Below are 18,994 nucleotides of genomic sequence, written 5' to 3' on the forward strand. Positions count from 1 at the left end.
TGTCAAATGCTTTACAGCTGACAAAGAAATCTCATGTAGTGTAGTTTTCATTTTCACAGCAAACTTGTGAGTATGCACAGATGTTTTTATTGTTCTTGGTGGTGGTTTTATTATACAGATGGGAAAACAGAGGCTCAGAGAGGTTAAGTAACCTCACTACTCTTAGATAGATTATCTCAACATTTACAGAAGTTATTAAACACTATTGCTCGATACTGTGGTTTTCAGTGTTCTAATAAAACTGACCAAGATGTTTTGAAGTGACTTAATGTCAAAGTAAGTTTCCTACCTTTTGTAGACGTGTAGTTGATTTTTTAAGCATAACAATTTTTAACCTTAATATTCTCTAGAGAAGTTTCTCAACTGGTCTCTCCTATATACATTTTTGCTCCCTTCTTGCCTATTATCTACTCAGAGCAAGAGTAACCTTTTAAAAATACGAATCAGATTACATGACTCCCTGCTCAACACCCACCCCCAAAGACTTCTTTTTGCATCGCAATAAAGTCCAGACTGCTCACTGTGACCAAAAGGCTCTGCCCAATTTGGACTTTGTCTTATTCTCTGAAATCTTATCAAGATCTTTTTATGAGATAAAACTCATTAAATGCATTTAGTTGGTTTTTCTTTAAAAATTTATGCCAGTTCATTAGGTTGATATCTTTATACACACACGTACACACAGAGGCACCTATATACATATAGGTGCCTATATATATATATATGTATATAGGTGCCTGTGTGTGTGTGTGTGTGTGTGTGTATAAAGATATCAACCTAATGAATGCCTATATATATGTATATATATAGGCACCCCACTAAGGTAGAAATGAGCAGTTCCTAAAGAAGTATGTAAATAATTAGCATGCCTCATAATAGAAATGACAGCAACTCATTTTTTTCATAAGTTAGCCCAAAGTCTAACAAATACATTTACTGATAAACCTAAGACAAACTGCCTTTGTTAGTCGTTTCGTAAAAGAGTTGATTCCATGTGCTGAGAAAGACTTTTAACAGACTTGACAGAATTGATTCATTGATGAGTGACACATTTATTCTCAATTTCAATAAATAACACTTTTTAAAGTCTTTCCCTTTCTATGTTTTACAGGGGAATGTAGCTTATAATAGAAGTACAGACTGATTTCTTGGATTTGATGATTAAATTTAGTCAAAACAGTCAGTTATCCAGCACTGTTGCTGCACACTGATTTAGACTTTTTGAAAAAGAAAAAGAAAAAAAAAGGCTTTGTGAGTGTGTGTGAATGTGCAGTAGAGTGCAGAGGGAACCACTTAGGACTGGAGATGCTTAGGACTGACTCAACACACCAGTTGTTACTCCACTTTTGTTTCTCTGGGTTATTTCAGAATGACCCTGCAAGGGATGAAAGATCTAGCACAAGAGGAAAGATGTCTCTAAGTGTTGGACCTCAGTTTTTAGGGTGGGAAGAGTCAGTGAAGATCATCTGGCCAGTGCAGCCCATGCTAATTGGGAAACCCAAACCGTGTCTCATGGGCCCCAGTAATCACAGTTCTGCAGTTACATCTCTTCTCTTTTAAGAAACCTAATTATTTTTTATTATTAAAAAGGCATAAAACAAAACAGGATTACTTCATTATAAAATCTGTTCAAATGTGTGCATGAAAATGCTATTTTCAGTTTCCTTGATAAGGAATTATTGCCAAAAAGTCTCCTATAATCTGGTTGTTAATCTTGGTTGTACCTGTCAATTGTGAATGGACAGGATTTCCGACAGGTTAGGGAGATTGCTGGCACTTTTTTCTGATGAATATAATTTCCATAATACTTCCCATGTAATGAAATCAGAAAATATAATTTATGTAGAAATGTAGTTCTGAGAGCCTTGTGATTATGGCCTTTTGTGTCATTCTGCCTACATTACAACAGATCAGACTTAGAAAGTCCTGGAAATATTATGTTGGGTATTTCTTAATGACTGTGTCAACATGATCTGTCATTTTCTAAGTTTTCCAGTTTCTTGAAAGAGCATAGCTTATGTTCCTAACACTTTGCGGGAAACAGTACAAAATTAGTTTCTAGGTCTCCCTATATTTTTCCTGGTGTCACAAAAGTATATATTATATAAATGAAATATTTGTCTGACAGAAAAGCTTGTCCACCAAACTACAATTAATGAATACAAGAATTAGAAATCAAAACTTTGTTTAGTCTGAGGAAAAACAGTTTTTTAAACTGTAACCACATGGCTGTTTCTTGTTTGCATCAACTCTGGGTGACTATTATTGTCTTCTGTGAATTCTCTGGGGCAGGGACCTGACTTTGTTGAATGAGCCAATTGTTTTCCTTTGTGTTGCCCATCTAGTAAGTTCCCATCTGGTTTGTATCAGACTGTTTTCACAGCCAACAACTGCTGCCTTCTCTATATCCTGACACTTCAGGGCCCCACGCTATCAAAGCACACGGCTGCGATGGCCTTGCTGGCAGCCTATACAGCTGTGCCTCACAGCTTGGAACTATTACCCAGAGTAATGGTAACGGAGAACTTGCATTGGCCCTTATTCCCATTGGTGTCGTGTGTACAGTGAGCAGAAGTCCACCCTCCCCTCCCCACCCCCTCATACCCAAAACTTACTAGTCAACAGAAAATCTTTAGAGCTCTAATTTTAGCATATGGAATGTTGGGGTTCATGTTTTCTAGTGGCTTCCTGAATTTGAAAGCTCATTTTTCATTCTTTCATTCTTTTTCAAAAGTTACCAGGCCTGGCCTTGGGGAAGTAAATTGGTCACTATGTCACATTTAATTTTTGTTTCCAAATTTAGTTAGGAATGGCTAGATATGGCAAAATCCACTATAAAAGCTACACAAATAATACACTGTGATTGTCATTACAATTACAATCCCAACTACACTGTCATAGTTACAGGGCATAATTTGAGAGTTTTCATGTTTAGGAAGGATTTCTATCTCAGAAGATGGATTTTCTATATGTAAACTATGGAAGCACTTGTGTTCAAACTGCTTAGTAACTGGTAAGGAGTGACTTTGCCTTCACTTTTGTTAGCATCAAGTGTCACTTATAAGAATGTGATAATAATGACCTTCTGTAACAGTCTGGCCTTACGTAATTAAAGTTGTATGAGCTATTGTTGAGTAAGAGTTGAGTTTAAATGTAGCTCTTATGTCTTTGCTTCATAATGTGAAACGGCAAACCTTTTTGGCACCAAAAAGAAACGATTAAATGACTTTTACAGAATATATTAATATTTTAGAAATGCTTTCAAGGTGAGGTAAAATGATATTAGTTAGTGATTTCAAAGAAATTGAGTGGCTGCTTGTCACAGAGCATCAAGTATCCTCTAGGTAACAAGTCCTGTAGAGTAAAACTGAATCAACAGCGACAATAACAAAACTCACCTTCTGCTTCTGAATAATTTTAGCTCGCTGATATTTCAGGATTTTAAGGAAATAAATAGGAAGGAATTTTTCTTTGTCCTTAGCAGTATGGCATGTGACTTGGCAACTGTTCACTTGCTTTTAAAGGCTAGTAAAGTTAGTTATTTGGCTCTTTCAGTCACTGGAGAACAATTCAACACTATAGGGGAAGCACCTTTCAATGGCTGAAACTAATCTATTGGTTTTTTTCAATTTCAGCTTTCTATGGGTGATTTACATATAGAAAGTCTACTTACATACATATAATCTACATATATACGTGTATCATGGGTGAACAGCTGAAAGAATTTTCACAAATGAGCTCATTGGTATAACCAGGCCCAGGCCAAAACACGGCACACTGCTAGTACCCATTCAGCCCTCTCATGTTGCCTTTGGTACAACCTCCACCCCATGAGGATAACCACTGTTCTGTGATTAGTTCTCTTGCCTTTTTTTTTTTTTTTATAAATAAATGAAATCATACAGAATGCATGGCTTCTTTCACGAGACAAACCTAGTGTGGTTTTTAAGATTCCTTTAGTTTCAGATCGTTATGACATGCTTTTATAAAGAATTATCTGAGAGGAATTTGTTTTAGTAGCTGTGTCACAGGCTGTTCAACCAACAGGAAGTGCATTGTAGATAAAGTTGTCTACTAAAACATCGACTCTCTCAGTTCTCAATCAAATTTTAATGCTGGAACGTTCCTCTAGACATTCCTGCCCTGAAAAGGCAGGGACTCTGTCATAATACCACACAGCAATACATTCAAGTACTTAAGTGGCTTTTAATGAGCTTCAATAATTAAATGTACGTTAGTCAAATAAAGCTTGGTCTGCATTCAGGATAGGTATATCATCTGTTTTCTGAATTACCAATCAACTTCTTTGCAGTTGCATATAAGCTTTTATGCTGGCAAGATGCTATTTCTAAAATGCTGTTATTGGAGAGACTTGTATACCTATTAGATATGCAGCCGAAGAGTAACTTAATCTGGCCAGATTATTTGCTTCCAAGGTGTTAATTTCTTTTTATATATTTTTAACTACTCTAATAATGTTCCTTTTTTCCCACTGGACTCAAAATGGTATAAAAGATTCAAGTATTCTAAGTGTTACTAGTTTAAGATTTCTCCTTATTAACTTTTGTTTCATATTCTGAATGGCACCCATTTAAAAACTCTTATTTTGTGAGCTAAAAAATTTATTATTAGGAGCCTTCATCTTTATATCCTTGTTTTACAGTTAACAGCCCTATCGTACTATGCAGTTTTCTTAAACAATCCGTAAAGAATTTGTTTAAAATAATAATATAATAATTTATAGATTTAAGTATTGCTATTCTAATGATTCTTACTGAGGATAGTATTAAAAAACAAAAGATAAACTTTCAAGCCAATATACAAAATTTTAAAAACAAGAGTACAAACATTGTAAAGCCCAGGTTGCTATCCTTTTAAATACCACTTTTTGAAATACTACAACATAGCCTCCTTTCAAATTGACACCATATAGCTAGAAGATTTTGAATGACCATGTAAAATAAAAGCTAAAGAATTGAAATAAAGTGAGTGTTTGAAAAAAGCATAGTGTACAAATGGTACAATCCCAGCAACCTTGTGTGCCCTCATTTAAAGCTTTTTCAGCAGCATCCCTGCTTTCCCAGCCTTGGATTCCATTTTCAAATCTCAGATCCTACTTAAATAAAAGATAATAAATTTGTCTTTTGTGGTAAAGGTAAAGGATAAATTATATTTATAGGTAATCTGTGACTCCATTTTTATCTAGTGTTACCCACTCCTAATTTCCATAGCAATTCATGGATCAAATGTTTGGAAAAATTTTTCTTCTCATCCTTTAACTTAATATCATAGAGTATTGTTTCTTCAATTTGGGTGGGGGGAGTTCCTTTTTTTAAAATTTAAATTCAATTAATTAACATATAGTGTATTATTAGTTTCAGAGGTAGAATTCAGTGATTCATCGGACACCAGTGCTCATTACATTGTGTGCCCTCCTTAATGCCCGTCCCCAGCTACTCCCTCCCCACCAGCAACCCTTAGTTTGTTTCCTATGCTTAAGAGTCTCTTATGGTTTGTCTCTGTCTCTGATTTTGTCTTGTTTTATTCTTTCTGGGTTTGTTTCTTTTACTAACCAGAATCATGCTATATGTATTGTTCTTTGATGTGCTTGTTGAAGATGATCTTAGCCTAGCACCCTCCTTTTATTCATTATATATTCTACAGAAATAGTGTCACTGTTTGGGTTGCTTCATTCTGCTGTTATAATTATGCCCACTTTTGCGCACAAACTTGAGCACAGAGCATGGAGTTTGAGGGGAAGAGTGCCAGTTTGAACCCTTGGCAATCTCAAGTGAAGCCGAGTTTACTTGGAATTCAGCAGGTGGCAGGCCATGCATGACTCGGGCAGGAGAGTGGCTGGGCTGTGAATTTGGGACCCACAGGCCGATGGCATTGTGTGTGACAAGGACGTGACTGGTTTTGCTTTTAATTTTTGCTTTTTTGGCAAACTCTATTTCTCCTTCTTTTCTAAATGAAAGCCTTGCTGCTGGATAGTGTATTCTTGGCTGTAGATTTTTTCCTTTTAGCACTTGGAATTTATCATACCCCTCTTTTCTGCCGTGTAGGGTTTCTGCTGAAAAACCCACTGATAGCTGTATGCAGTTTCCCTTGTATGTCACTGCTTTCCTTTCTCTTGCTGCTTTTAAAATTCTCTCTTTATCACTACTTTTAGTCATCTTACTTACTTTGTGTCTTGTTACCAACCTCTTTGGGTTAGTTTTGTTGGGGGCTTTCTGTGTATCCTAGATCTGGATTTCTCTTTCCTTCTCTAGATTCAGGAAGTTTTTAAGCTATTATTTCTTCAGAGAAATCTTCTGCCCCCTTTTCTTGCTCTTCTCCTTCTGGGATCCCTATCATGTGACTGTTATTCTTGACCGTGTTGCTGAGTTCCCTAGGTATATTCTCATTTTGTGTAGTTTTTCTCCTCTCATCTGCTCAGCTTGATTACTTTCCATTACTCTGTCCTCCGGGTGGCTGATCTGTCCTTCTGTATCGTCTTGTTTGCTATTTATTCCAGGTGGTCTATTTTTATTTCCATTTAGTGAGTCCGGTATCTCTAATTGGTTCTTTTTTAAATCTCCTATCTCTTGGTGGAGGGTCTTCAAAGAGGTCCTGCACTGTTTTCTCATTTCTAATGAGTATGTTTATGAGCATTACTTTAAATTCTCTATCAGACATATCACTTATCTCCATTTTATTTAGGTCTCTTGCTCTGATTTTTTCTGTTCTTTCATTTGGGACATATTCCTCTGTCTCCTCATTTTGTCTATTGTTGTGTGTGTTTCTGTGTGTTAGGAAAGTCAGCTACATCTCCCACACATGAAAGCAGTGGCTTTATGAGGAAGAGATTGTGTAGTGCAATATCTCCTTTTCACCAGAAAATGGTGCTTCAGGGGTCTCCTATGTGTGTTGCTACAGGGGTGTCCTTCCATTGTGATGGAGCTATAGTTTGCCTTCAGTCTAGCCTGCGATGGCTGTCTGCCTGTGGGCAGAGTCTGTTGACTGTGGTGTCAATAGGCTGATCTGGAGATGCCTTGGGCTTGAATTGAGTCAGACCAGGTGTTTGTCAGAGATGCAGTAGCACCAAACTGTGGTACTTTCCCTGTGTTATCCCCTGAGAAGGTTTTGTTGGTGGGTGGGGCCTGAAGTCAGAACATCTGCCTCCCCCCAGCCCACTGCTGGACTCACAGTCAGACTGGTGTGTGGTTATCCTCTCCTCTCCCTGGAGCAGGACTCACTTTGGGGTGATGCTAGCCCTTGTCTGGGCTGCACACACACTGCCAGGCTTGTGGCACTGCTTTGATTGGGATCTTGCCAAGAGCAATCAGAGGGGTGGGTCTGCTTCGCTGTGGCCTCTTGTCTATGCTGGGCTGCAGAGTGTCTGTTCTACCAGTTTTCTGGTTGGTTTCTGGGCTCTATATGCTGATGTGGGTGTTCTCTAGGTGCCCACCTGGCAAGAGGTGAGCCCGGGGTCCTCCTACTCTGCCATCTTCCCAGAAGCCTCTCGTTTCTTCAATTTTGAGCAGTAGGATAAGGAAATATAAGAGTCAACAAGCTTGATAAGCAGTTTTTAAATCATATTGGTCAGGGTATAAGTTGTTTTTGCTGCTTTAATTCTCACCTTTAGAGTACAGTACTCACTCTTTCAGGAAACCTCCCCACTCCCCAGCAAGTGTGAATTATGAGCCAGCTGTTTGTTATAGGAATAAATGACAATAGACAACTCTAATATTGAGATAGTGGCTTATTTTATTTTATTGTTATGAGAAATTATTACAGAAATCAAGAATCTCTCTTTGGTAGAGTTCTGTTTATATTTATAATAACATCAACAACACATAAGAGCTACCATCTCTGTATATTATATATAATATATGTATTAATAATTATATATTATACCATCTCATATATCTTATATGTGATATACTTTGCCAAGATCCATAATAACCCAACTAGGTAGATGATAATATTCTCATTTTCTATTTGAGAAACCTGAGGCTCAATGAGGTTACATACTTTGCCCAAGGATACGTAGCTAGTACATGACAGAGCTGGGAATCAAATGTAGTCCAACTTTGAAAGCAAAGGCTGTAGTCTTTACATTACACTGTATTTCCTTCCTTGATAACTTTTTAAGAAGTAGAACAGATAATTTCTGATTGTTCTTATAGGTCTCAGTATCTGAAGACATATCCTAGTGTAGAAGAGTCTGAAAAAGTTGGGAGGTAGGGAAATAACTGTTTGCTATGGGCTTTAGTCCCTACTATTAATATGTCACATTGATTTGTCAGTGAACCTTTCTGAATCTTGCCTTCCTTATTATTAAGGATAAGATGATCTCTGAGACCCCCTGTAGCTCTCTGTTGGTCATATGGGTGCAGTACTTCTTCTTTTCAACAAAAAGTCTCCCTGTCCAAAAATATTTTGAGAAGATTGCCTAACAAGAAGAATTTTTTTGAATTGGGAGAAGTTGGAAAATAATCACAAGCTACAAAATAATAAAACTACCATTTTTGAGTAATAAATGTAGGTACTGCTCTAAGTTATTTACGTATCATTTCTGTTGGCACTGTGATTTACATTAGGCAGTTTAGCTTCCAAGTCTGTGCTCTTAACTGTGAGCTTTCAGATGTCTCTCTAACATGGTGTCTGGTTGTCAATTACTTGCAACTTTTTGTTATCTTACATAGTACGGTGTAGAATGAATGGAAAAACGTGGGTGTTTTTTCCTATACAAGATCACAGAGTGGTATATCCATTTGATAAAATGGTTCAGAAGCATTGATTGCCTGGATATTTCTTGAGCCACCATACATAAAGGACTGAATTTTAGGCATCTTAGGGAAAATAAGGAAGGATGATGGAGGGAAACCTTTCGTTTTTAGATTTTATTTTTGAGTAATCTCTACACCCAACATGGGGCTTGAACTCATAACCATGAGATCAAGAGGCACATGCTTTACCAACTGAGCCAGCTGGGTGCCCCTACTTTGTTCTCCTTTATGAAGATCCAGCATTGCAGTAAATCATTTCAGCCTATGAAATGGCTTATTGAAAAAGCGCATCTTAATAATACTAACAGATTTAGCATATTATTTCAATTTAGATGGTTTTCTAATAAAGCAGCTTTGTTGCATATAAAGAGATGACTAAAGTATGCTTTGGTTTGGAGTAATGAAATTGTTGTCATTTTTTGAGTTAAAAATCATTGTTTTAATAAAGCAGAAATAAGCCGTTATGTTTTTTTAAAGCCATTGTTTTTGAAAGTTTCAAGAAAATGCTTTTATTAAGCAAAAAATCTGAATATTAGAGAAAACATGCTCCTTTTTTATTCCAAAGAAAATGTAGTATATAAAATTCCCATTTAGGTCATTATGAATTTAGAAGAGTGTTTCATTATAGCAGCAGGTCCCATTGGGGGATACATCCCCTTTGGAGTGTGAGCCTATCAGATTGGAAGGGAGCCCTGGTTAGTTTGAAAAAGCCCCAAAAGTGATTCAGACTTTCCCCTCTCTCTACCCCAACCCTCTGTTGAAAAATCACTGGTTTAGAAAAGGTTTCACAGCTCCTTTCTCCAAAGCCAGCCAGATACAATATATCACACCTTCTAAAGAGGATAAAGAAAGAAGGCAATAGAACAAGAAGAGGCAAAGAGAAATTACCAAGAATAGAAGAACAATTCGGGTTCCAGGATGGAAACATGAACAGCTAGAAGTGGTATGATGCTAAGAGGCAGAGAGCTCAATTAATTCTTAGTCTTTAAACTCTCTTATATTTGAGGCAGAACAGGAGCATTAATTGGAAGATTTGCTCACTGCTCTCAGTCTGCTCTGTGTTAGTTTTAGCTTTACAATTAAAGAGGATTAAGACAATGTCTTATTCTTTGTGGTCTTCACAACACCTCATATATTAATGATGCACACATAAAAAATTTTTTTTAATTGAATCCTAGCTAGACCTAAGGTAGGTTTTCTTCTTCTTTTCTTAGTTTCCACCCTTTTCTGTTTAATATGAAAGGGGATGACATTGCTTTGTTTCTTAATGTAGCACAATAGATATGTTTAAATTCTGGGCTTGGAAGCAATCATTTCTGAGCAGACTGCCACTTAATTTTACTTGCTCCCCTCCCCACTCACCAAAAAAGGTTCTTTAGTGGAACAGGCCTCAGGGGTAGAACTGATTGATGCTGTTGTGTCCACCTTTGCACTATATGTGCTGTGTAGAGTGAGAGAGACAGCTGCAGCGGGCCGTACAGGAACCTTTCCTTCTCTAACTCTCAGAAACTTAGAGGCAGAGTAGGAAGTGAACAGAGATAGTGTCTCATATAGTAACATGATAGTAAGTGCTTTGAATGCATTTCAAAAGATTTTTTTAAAAAACAGTATTAAGTTTAGATGTTTAATTTTGGTCTATTTGCAGATTGTCGGTATATAGTAAGTAACTTGTATTTGCCCCCCATCTTACCTTTAGAAAACTATGTTTTCTTCTAAAGCTGTTCTTTTTAAGACTTTTCTGTCATTAATCTAATTGTATCTAATTCTTTAATGTATTTCATTTTTAGGTATCCAAGAGTATAATGACAATAGTTTAACATGAAACTTTGTCACCAGTGAGAACCTGTTGCTCAGTTAAATGAATGATGTAATGCTCCAAGTCATGTATATTCTTCCAAATCCACCTGACATTTTTCTGAAATAAGAGAAACTTGAAAGAAATCTGATTTTTATTTTAGAGAAAAGCAGAAAATACTGATTCTACCATCCTCTACATTTTTTCCAAATTGTTCTGCCTGAAGAATTTGTTTGAAACAACAGATATTGACAGTTATTGACTGCATGTCAGAGCACAGATTAAGAGCGTGCCATTAACATGAGCACACACTTCCGGTGCCCAGGGTATCCTGCTGGCTGGAGAACCACACTTGCTACAGGTTTCTCTCTTCAGTTAACTTTTCTCTACTTCATCATTCCCTAGCCAGAAGGAGGTTTTCCCCAGTCTATTCCATCTTAATATTAAAATGTGGTGTTGGTTTGATAGTGTAGTACTCTTCTGTGCTCTCTGACAACTTTATTGGTTGCTTCACACAGATTGTCTTGGGCAATATGCCGCTGTCTGGCCCAGGGTGAAGGTAGATTCTACACTTCTTTTAATGATTAAATCCTTAAGTAAGAGAGTCTGTGAGAGCTTTTAACCTTGGAAGAAATGGTCCGTGAGTTTCTTTTATTTAACACAGGTTGCAAATTTTCTAGTGATTCTTTGTTTCCCCCTTTCCTTAATTTTAGATGCCTAAACATTGGATAAAGTATTTTTCCATGGATAGTCATTAAAATTCAGCTGTTTAACTTCCTTTTTATTAAGGTCATTAGATCAGGCTTCTGTTTACTTGGTTTTATGAGAGTGATTGTGGGAGTGCATGTAGTTTGCATTCTTTTTAGTGAATAGGAATGAATCATGGTTATTTCTAGGCATAACTGATTTTCTTATGAAAAACAAAATCTCAACATAGCTTCTTCAGGTGATATGGATTGGACACAAACAGAGCCTGATCTGTAACTCGTGTCTGTTTGTACATGTAAAGATTTTTACTTTAAAAGTTGTTGAGAGGCACCTGGCTGGCTCATTCAGTAGAGCATGCAACTCTTGATCTCAGGGTTGTGAGTTCAAGCCCCATATTGGGCATGGAAACTACTTTAAAAAAAAAAAAAAGTTGAACTTGGAGCTATTCATTTTCTTATAATTTCTTTGATAATAATCAGCACAGTAGAGAGACTAATTGTGCTTTTTAAATTTTTCTAAAAAACCTATAAACTCACCCAGCTAATAGAACTCCATGCACTAAACTCCAACCCTCCAAAAAGTGTAACTCAGGGGAGAGAAAAAAATGTTTCATTTCCCTTTGGAAAGTTTATAAAATGTTGAATTAAAAGGGTGCAGGTGTGGTATTCAGAGCACTGAGGATAGTACTCAAGATAATTCCATCTGGGGGAGGTTATTTGTTGGGACAGGACAGTGTTTAAACTTTGAAGTCAGTTTTAAACAAAGTGAAGCAGCTGGAACCTGGCATAAGAAGAAACAAACCTTTCACATTAACTATTGCTTTTTAGAAGAAAAAGAATTGGAGTTGTTTTTACAGGTGCCAATACATTTATTCTATCTATAGGAACTGCTTTATTTTTATCCTAAATTATACATTTCAAAATAAGCATTTGTCAACTCATTTTAAAAACAGAAGCAATAGTAAACTTAAAAAACACAGTAAGATTTATAGGTCTAAAACACATTTTGGAATGAGACTATAGTAACATTTTAAATCACCCTTTTCAACATGAAAGGAAGGAAAGAAACATTTAATAGTAACTAATCTGGGAAGTAGAGGTAAATAAAATACTGCATTCTGTACTTGACAGAAATGACTAGGCACCTTCTTCATCAAGACTTGTAGTATTTGTCCTCAAACACTGAAGCTATGATGTTGCAAAATCTGCAGAGGGAGTGGGGTTAAGTATGTGAGGAGAATTGAATACATCAGGGTAGTTTAGCAGCTGCTTAAACAAGGAATTAAAGCAAGAGTAGATGAGCCCAGGGTGGACAGAAAAAATGCTTCGAGAACTCCATAAAATACAGCTGAAATCCATGTAACATTTCCACAGACAGCTGGGAAGCCAACTGCGTAGCTGGAACTCAGAGCTGATTTTAAAGACAGGATCTGGTCAGCGAGAATCTAAGCAGGCTGTTAGCTGCGAGAACAGCAAGAATCCACAGACTCTTGAGGTATAAGCAAATCAGTCCAGTTCAGCAGCCGTTTCAAGGCCCACTGTGTGCTCACCGTTGTGCTACAACTTTGTAGAATGCGGAGGTAAATAAGATGAAGTCACGGCCCTCCTACAGCATTGAGTTAACAGAACAGACCCCCAAGCAAATAACAATTGAGATGATAAGGTCACGGATACTTCCTGTGTACCTGCTGTCCTAGTCAGACAGCAAAGACTCCCAAGTCCCAGTCCAGGCTCTTAACGGAGTATCTTGTTTAGAGCAAGTGACAGACACATCAACAAATAATCACAATGCAGTTTGGTAAGTGCAAATTACCAAATCACTTTCGGAGAGAATGAGGCATCCACAGTTGACAGGACAGGAATTCCTGTATTTTACCACTGCTGGAAGGACAGCTCAAAGGATGTGACTCACTTGCACATGGGGCTGGGCTATCTTTTAAGCCAGTGATTCTGAAATATTTGGGGGCCCGCAGACTATCTAGAGCACTGAAAGCTATGGCCAGCTGTCTCCCTCCCTAACTGAACTCACATTAAAATAATATGCAGACTTTTCCAGGGCATTCACAGATCCCTGGCCATTCATCCGTATGCCCTGGGTTAAGATCCTTCATGTGGATTCAAGACGATTACATTTGTTTCCTTTTAGACTTTATTTTTTAATTTGTTATTTATAAGAAACCAGCCTTTATTTTCACGTAGAAAAACCCAAATCCAAGCTATTTAAAATCACTCAACTATCTTTTCATCCACTCCTAGAAGAATGCCAGAAATTGGTACATATCATTGTGCCTCATGTTTTACTTAATCTGAATGAAGAGTTGGAGATGCTGTACTCTTATGTGAAGCTATCGAGGAAATGTTTTTTTCTGTTCTCTGCTTGTCTCATGTTGTTTGAGGAGAGAATGCTTTGTTTGGATTCCTCTCAGTTTGCAAATAACAGAGATAGAATAATGAGTTACCAAGTGTTTGAGGATTAGGGTCAGAATCTGAAACCTCCTGATGAAATGCATTATCTAAACCCAAAAAACTTTTACAAAGTTATGCATATTTTTAGAAACATACATAAAATATATGGGCAAAATCTAAATGGACATTAAAAATCCTATATTATTACTTGTCTTCCTTAGAATAAGTTAGTTTAACATTTCTGTTCCTTAGTCTTAAAAATCCAACATCAAATGTAAAATTTCTTCATGAATTTTAAATACCTTTAAAGCAAAAAAAAAAAAAAAATTGAATTTCAAACATCTAAAAGAGGTATTTAAATATGTGTTAGGAAGCTTGAACTACATGGTCTGACTCAATGGCATCCCAGCTTAAATGTAGCCAAGTTAAATGATGTACTGCAAACCCATGGAATCAAGGAGTAGTCTCTTAAAAAAAAAAAAAAAAAAACTCTGAAAACAGCTGTTGAAACAATTACATCATAGAGTAACGACATGACTATGGAAATTTAAAAAGTCAAACTTTAAAAACATCAAACTACATTTAATATAGGCAGAAAATTTATGTTTGCTTTAATGATGATTTAGTAAGACATGATGTCTTTTACCTTAAAAAAAAAAAATTAAACTCTATGAGGACCAAAACTGGATATGAAGGTGACTTTTTTTGCCTGGTAACACTTATTTGCCTGATTTTTTTTTTTTTTTTAATGTTCACAGTCTAAAAAGTCCTTATTTAAAGTTCAAAATTACTGTTCAAAATAAAGTAAATGTCTTCCCCAGATGCACATTTACAAACACCTTTGGATAAAATGGTGCATTTTATTGGCTTAATTAAAACATAATTACTTGAGTTAAAATAGCATAACTATTTGGAGGCCTTCTAGAGCTGTGGTTTTGTTTTTTTTTTCTTTTTCTCAGTGCATTTCAGTGAAACATTCTTATCCTCTCTAAAGCAGACTACCTTTTGCAGCCCATCCTGAGGGTCATTACCTCTTGGGATAGTTCCTTTCCAGTTACCTAAAAGGAAGAGCTGATCTGTTGTGAGTGCTTTCTGTGTGCCAGCACTAGGCAGAACACTGCATATGCATTATCCCTTTTAATTCTCATAAAAGCCCCTGGGAAATGTACTCTTATCTTTATTTTAAGGATGAGGAAACTAGGGTGTGCAGAAGTTACATAACTTTCCTAAAATCTCTTATCACTCACTATCCCTCTTACCCATTACCTATTTTTCTTTATAGCACGTATCTCCTCCTGACATATTATGTTTGTTTCCTTACGTGTGTGTCATCTGCCCTACACTCAGTTGGACTATGATGGCCATGGGATAGAGCCTTTGTTCTCTTCATTGCTGATATACCCAGAGTCTGGAACAGTGCTTGGCACATAGTAGTTGCTCAGTTGATATTTGTTGGGTGGATAGATGGATGAGCTCTGCTCTGCCTTATTCCAGAAGCCTCACTCTAACAGTTTGAATGGGACTGTTCCCAAGTGACTGGACAGCAGATCTCATTTGGACCGTAGACTTGGCCCATCATAAAGGGACTTGAGCTTGAAACATCATTACTGCTCCTCTCCTTACCTGCCCCTACTATTGCTTAATACATGAATGGAATTTATCTTACCCAATTTTTTTTTTTTTTTTTTTTTAGTTTGAGTCATGGAGATACTTGCTATAGTGCAGAAGACAGTGAGATGTCTCATCGCTTCCAGTTTTGAATTAATTAGATGAATTATACGAGACTTTTTTTTAAATCATCTGTTACCTCGTGTGACTCTTCGGTCTCTTCCTATGTATCTCTCTGATATTTCCCTTTTGTTTTTCGTTATTTTCTCTTCATTCGCCTTTCTTTGTCCTTCCTCAGATTTTTGTCATCATTTCTCTTCTCAGCCTATTTTCTCTCCCTAGGTTATCACTGTTCTCATTACTTTAATTATTGTATCTATATAGATGACTGCTAATTCTGTCTCTAAAACCACCTGATGGTCTCTGAAACCTTTGATTCCAGTTGCTTGCTGGAGAAGTCCATTCACATATCTTGTAGGCATTCACGCTCATCAAGTATGTAACTGATCCCAGTATCTCCACACCTCTTTATAACCCCATAGCCTCAGGCTAGTTTGTGTTCTAATTACTGCCTAATCAGTCAACTAACCCTGTAATTTCAGGACCATACTTAATTATAAGTTGGGAGTCTTCCGCCAAATCCTTGAATCTACTTCCAGTGGCAAGGATCATCAGTTCTTGAGTGGACGATTTCCATAGATCTCTCTTGTCTCTCCTTATTTTGCACACAGCTGTTTGAATTCTCTCTTCTAAAATATATTTGGTCATCCAACTCCTCTGTTCAGAATCTTGTGACTCATCATTGTTTACAGAACTTGACCCTGACCTTCCTTTACAGCCTTCTCTCTCACCATTCCTTATCCAATTAGTACTTTGATTTCAGAACAGAGTTCCTTTAACATACTGACTTAAAAAAAAAAAAATACTGACTTCAAATTGACTTTATTTTGTTGGTTTTTTCCTTCATCACCTTCCACATCCTTGAAATCCTACTTCAACTGCTACTTCCATGTCATTTTTTTTTTGTGTTACTTACTCACTTTTTCTTTTTTTTAATTTATTAATTAAAAAAAATTTTTATAACATATAATGTATTTTTATCCCCAGGGGTACAGGTCTGTGAATCACCAGGTTTACACACTTCACAGCACTCACCATAGCACATACCCTCCCCAGTGTCCATAACCCCACCCGCCTCTCCCAAACCCCCTCCCCCCAGCAACCCTCAGTTTGTTTTGTGAGATTAAGAGTCACTTATGGTTTGTCTCCCTCCTGATCACATCTTGTTTCATTTATTCTATGTCATTTTAACTTCCTTGTCACTAACTAACTATTGCTGTACACGTCTGTCTCTGCTTCTAGCTTATGTGCTTCTTGAGGATGAGGACAATTTCTTCTTCATCTGTGAATCTCTCAGAACCGTAGGCTTGTAGGGATGTTTAGTTGGTGAGAGTAGGCTTTGGAAAAGCCCACTTTATTGTCCATTTGCCTCAGTGGCCTTCTCTGTCTCCCAGACTTACTGTCAGGATGAGGTAAGATGATGGAGAAAGATTTTTGCAATTATGAATTGCTGTGTAAGTAGAAGCCATTAACTATGAGAAATAGCATAACTTTGCAGTGATTGAATTTAATATGTTCCCTGAGACTTGCAAATATCTTTGAGATCCAAAAAAAGTTATAGCTCTTGTTACATCATTGAGCAATTTACTCAGTAATTTAGTGCACATAGTAGAAAAGGAAGGTACATGTAAAGCAGTTTTGTGACGTAACAGAAAAAAGAATATCTGGCATCAGTAGGGTTTTGACAGATAGGCAACTAAGTAAAGGAATGGAAAAAATTGGAATTTTTTCCATTCCTTTAGTTAGTAGGGGAAGGTGACATTGAGCTTTTATGGGTTGAAGATTAATTTTGCTCTTGGCGTTGGTTATACTTTATATTTGTTTTTACTTTATTGATGAAGTAAGCTTTGATCTTGGATACTTTTCCTGGTTATTTTGTGTGCTCTGAATCATGACTTTGTAAAATGACAGAACATTTAAGTAATGCTTATGTCCTATAAAGATCTTTTTTTAAAGCAGTTCTTATTGCGTCTTCATTTTAGTATTTATCATATCCTGACAGAACTAAATTTCAAAAAGCCTCTCCTTATTTAAAATATTTATTCTATTCAAATTGACATAAGGCTTGTTTTCTTCTTAGAAGATTATACTGTGGTATTATAATTTGTGATGTTGCTATAATGTTGCCAATTCTTATTCTCTGTCCCTCCTTTATATTAAAAAATGAAATTAACACAAATAACAAAAAGGAATGGTATAATATTAAGTCTTTGTAAGACTTCCTAATGTGAAGGAGTTTGGCTTTTACAAATACTCCGATTATCTTGGACAGTTGTGATTAAATCATCACTGAAATTTCTGAAAATGTCTACTTTTACCGTAGTCCCTATAAAATGTAGTGGAGAATTCCACTTTATTACTGTGAACACTACTTGAAAAATATAAAGGAGTTTTAGAAAAATTACTATGGCTCTTGACTCAGAAATCTCTTTAAGATTATTAAAGATAAGTTGTTTTTAAGATGCTTATTATTTTTATGTATATATAGTAAAGCCATAAAATCTGAAACAGGGGTTTTTGTGTCTTAAATAATAGCAAGTTGGCATTCTTCATGTTCTTAGATGGTGTGCTTTAAACTTAAAGAAGTGAGGGTAGAGGCAGATAGATTACATTTATGGTCAACTCTGGATTTATGTTTAACATATTAATGAATTCTTCATCCAGACTGTCTCCTCTGCCATGGGCTGGCTTCTTTATTGCCTCCCACTACTCTCAGTCCATGGAGTGGAGATTTTTTTTTTTTTTCTGTATTTGGTTAAATGTAGCAGTCATGAAGAAAAGTCTGTTTTACAGAAAAAAAGTACTTTCCAAAGTCAAAGGTCAATGTTATTTGAATGATCACTTTATTATTACTTTTTTCCTTTAACCTTGTTTCCCTTCTATCAGTTCTGTTAACTAATAGCACAGCACTCTTAGGCACTCAGAAACAAGCGTTAATGACATGATCCTGAGGTGAGCGTTCATTTTGTAGGAGTAGGAAAAAGGGTAAACAAAGTGCTTTGGCAACCTTTGACCTCAGATGATTTTCACATGGTTCATATCACTTTTTTTTTAAAGTCACATTCTTTTTGTAACTTAGTAGCAAATCCTTATTTTAGGGCTGTTCCAGTGTGTTTTTTTAAAATTAGACTTAGCTATTTACTTGATGGTAATCGTAATGATAGTAGCGCTAGTACTATACTAAATAGTACTGGTTAGTGGTACTGGTAACTCTGAGTTTTCAAGCACTTGCTAAGTGCTAAGCTCTGTTGTCAGGCTCTTTACCGATACTATTTTGTCCTCATTACACTCAGCAAGGTAGGTACTAGTAACCCATTTAACATGGAAGGACTGAAATTTTGAGTGGTGAAGCAATTTGCTGAGGTCATACAAACAGTGAGTAAGAGGGTAAGTCTGGGTTTCAAGAGACTAGATTCTGACCCCTACCTGGTCTTCCCTGGCATTTATCAATTGTACCACAACTTGGGTACATCTTAGGTATCATCTTAGTCCATTTGGCACTTGGGTATCATCTTAATCCATTCAGGCTACCGTAACAAAATACTGCTGACTGGGTGGCTTATAAACAACAGAAATTTTATTCC

General features: G+C 36.5%; 1 protein-coding gene across 8 annotated transcripts in view; it reads left to right on the forward strand.

Moving 5' to 3' along the window:
* Positions 1 to 18,994, forward strand: part of KIAA0586 (KIAA0586 ortholog) — a 132,115-nt gene that overhangs the window by 110,305 nt on the left and 2,816 nt on the right. The gene's annotated exons all lie outside the window — the stretch shown is intronic.

This window comes from Mustela erminea, chromosome 5, assembly GCF_009829155.1.
Source record: "Mustela erminea isolate mMusErm1 chromosome 5, mMusErm1.Pri, whole genome shotgun sequence".
Classification (NCBI taxonomy): domain Eukaryota; kingdom Metazoa; phylum Chordata; class Mammalia; order Carnivora; family Mustelidae; genus Mustela; species Mustela erminea.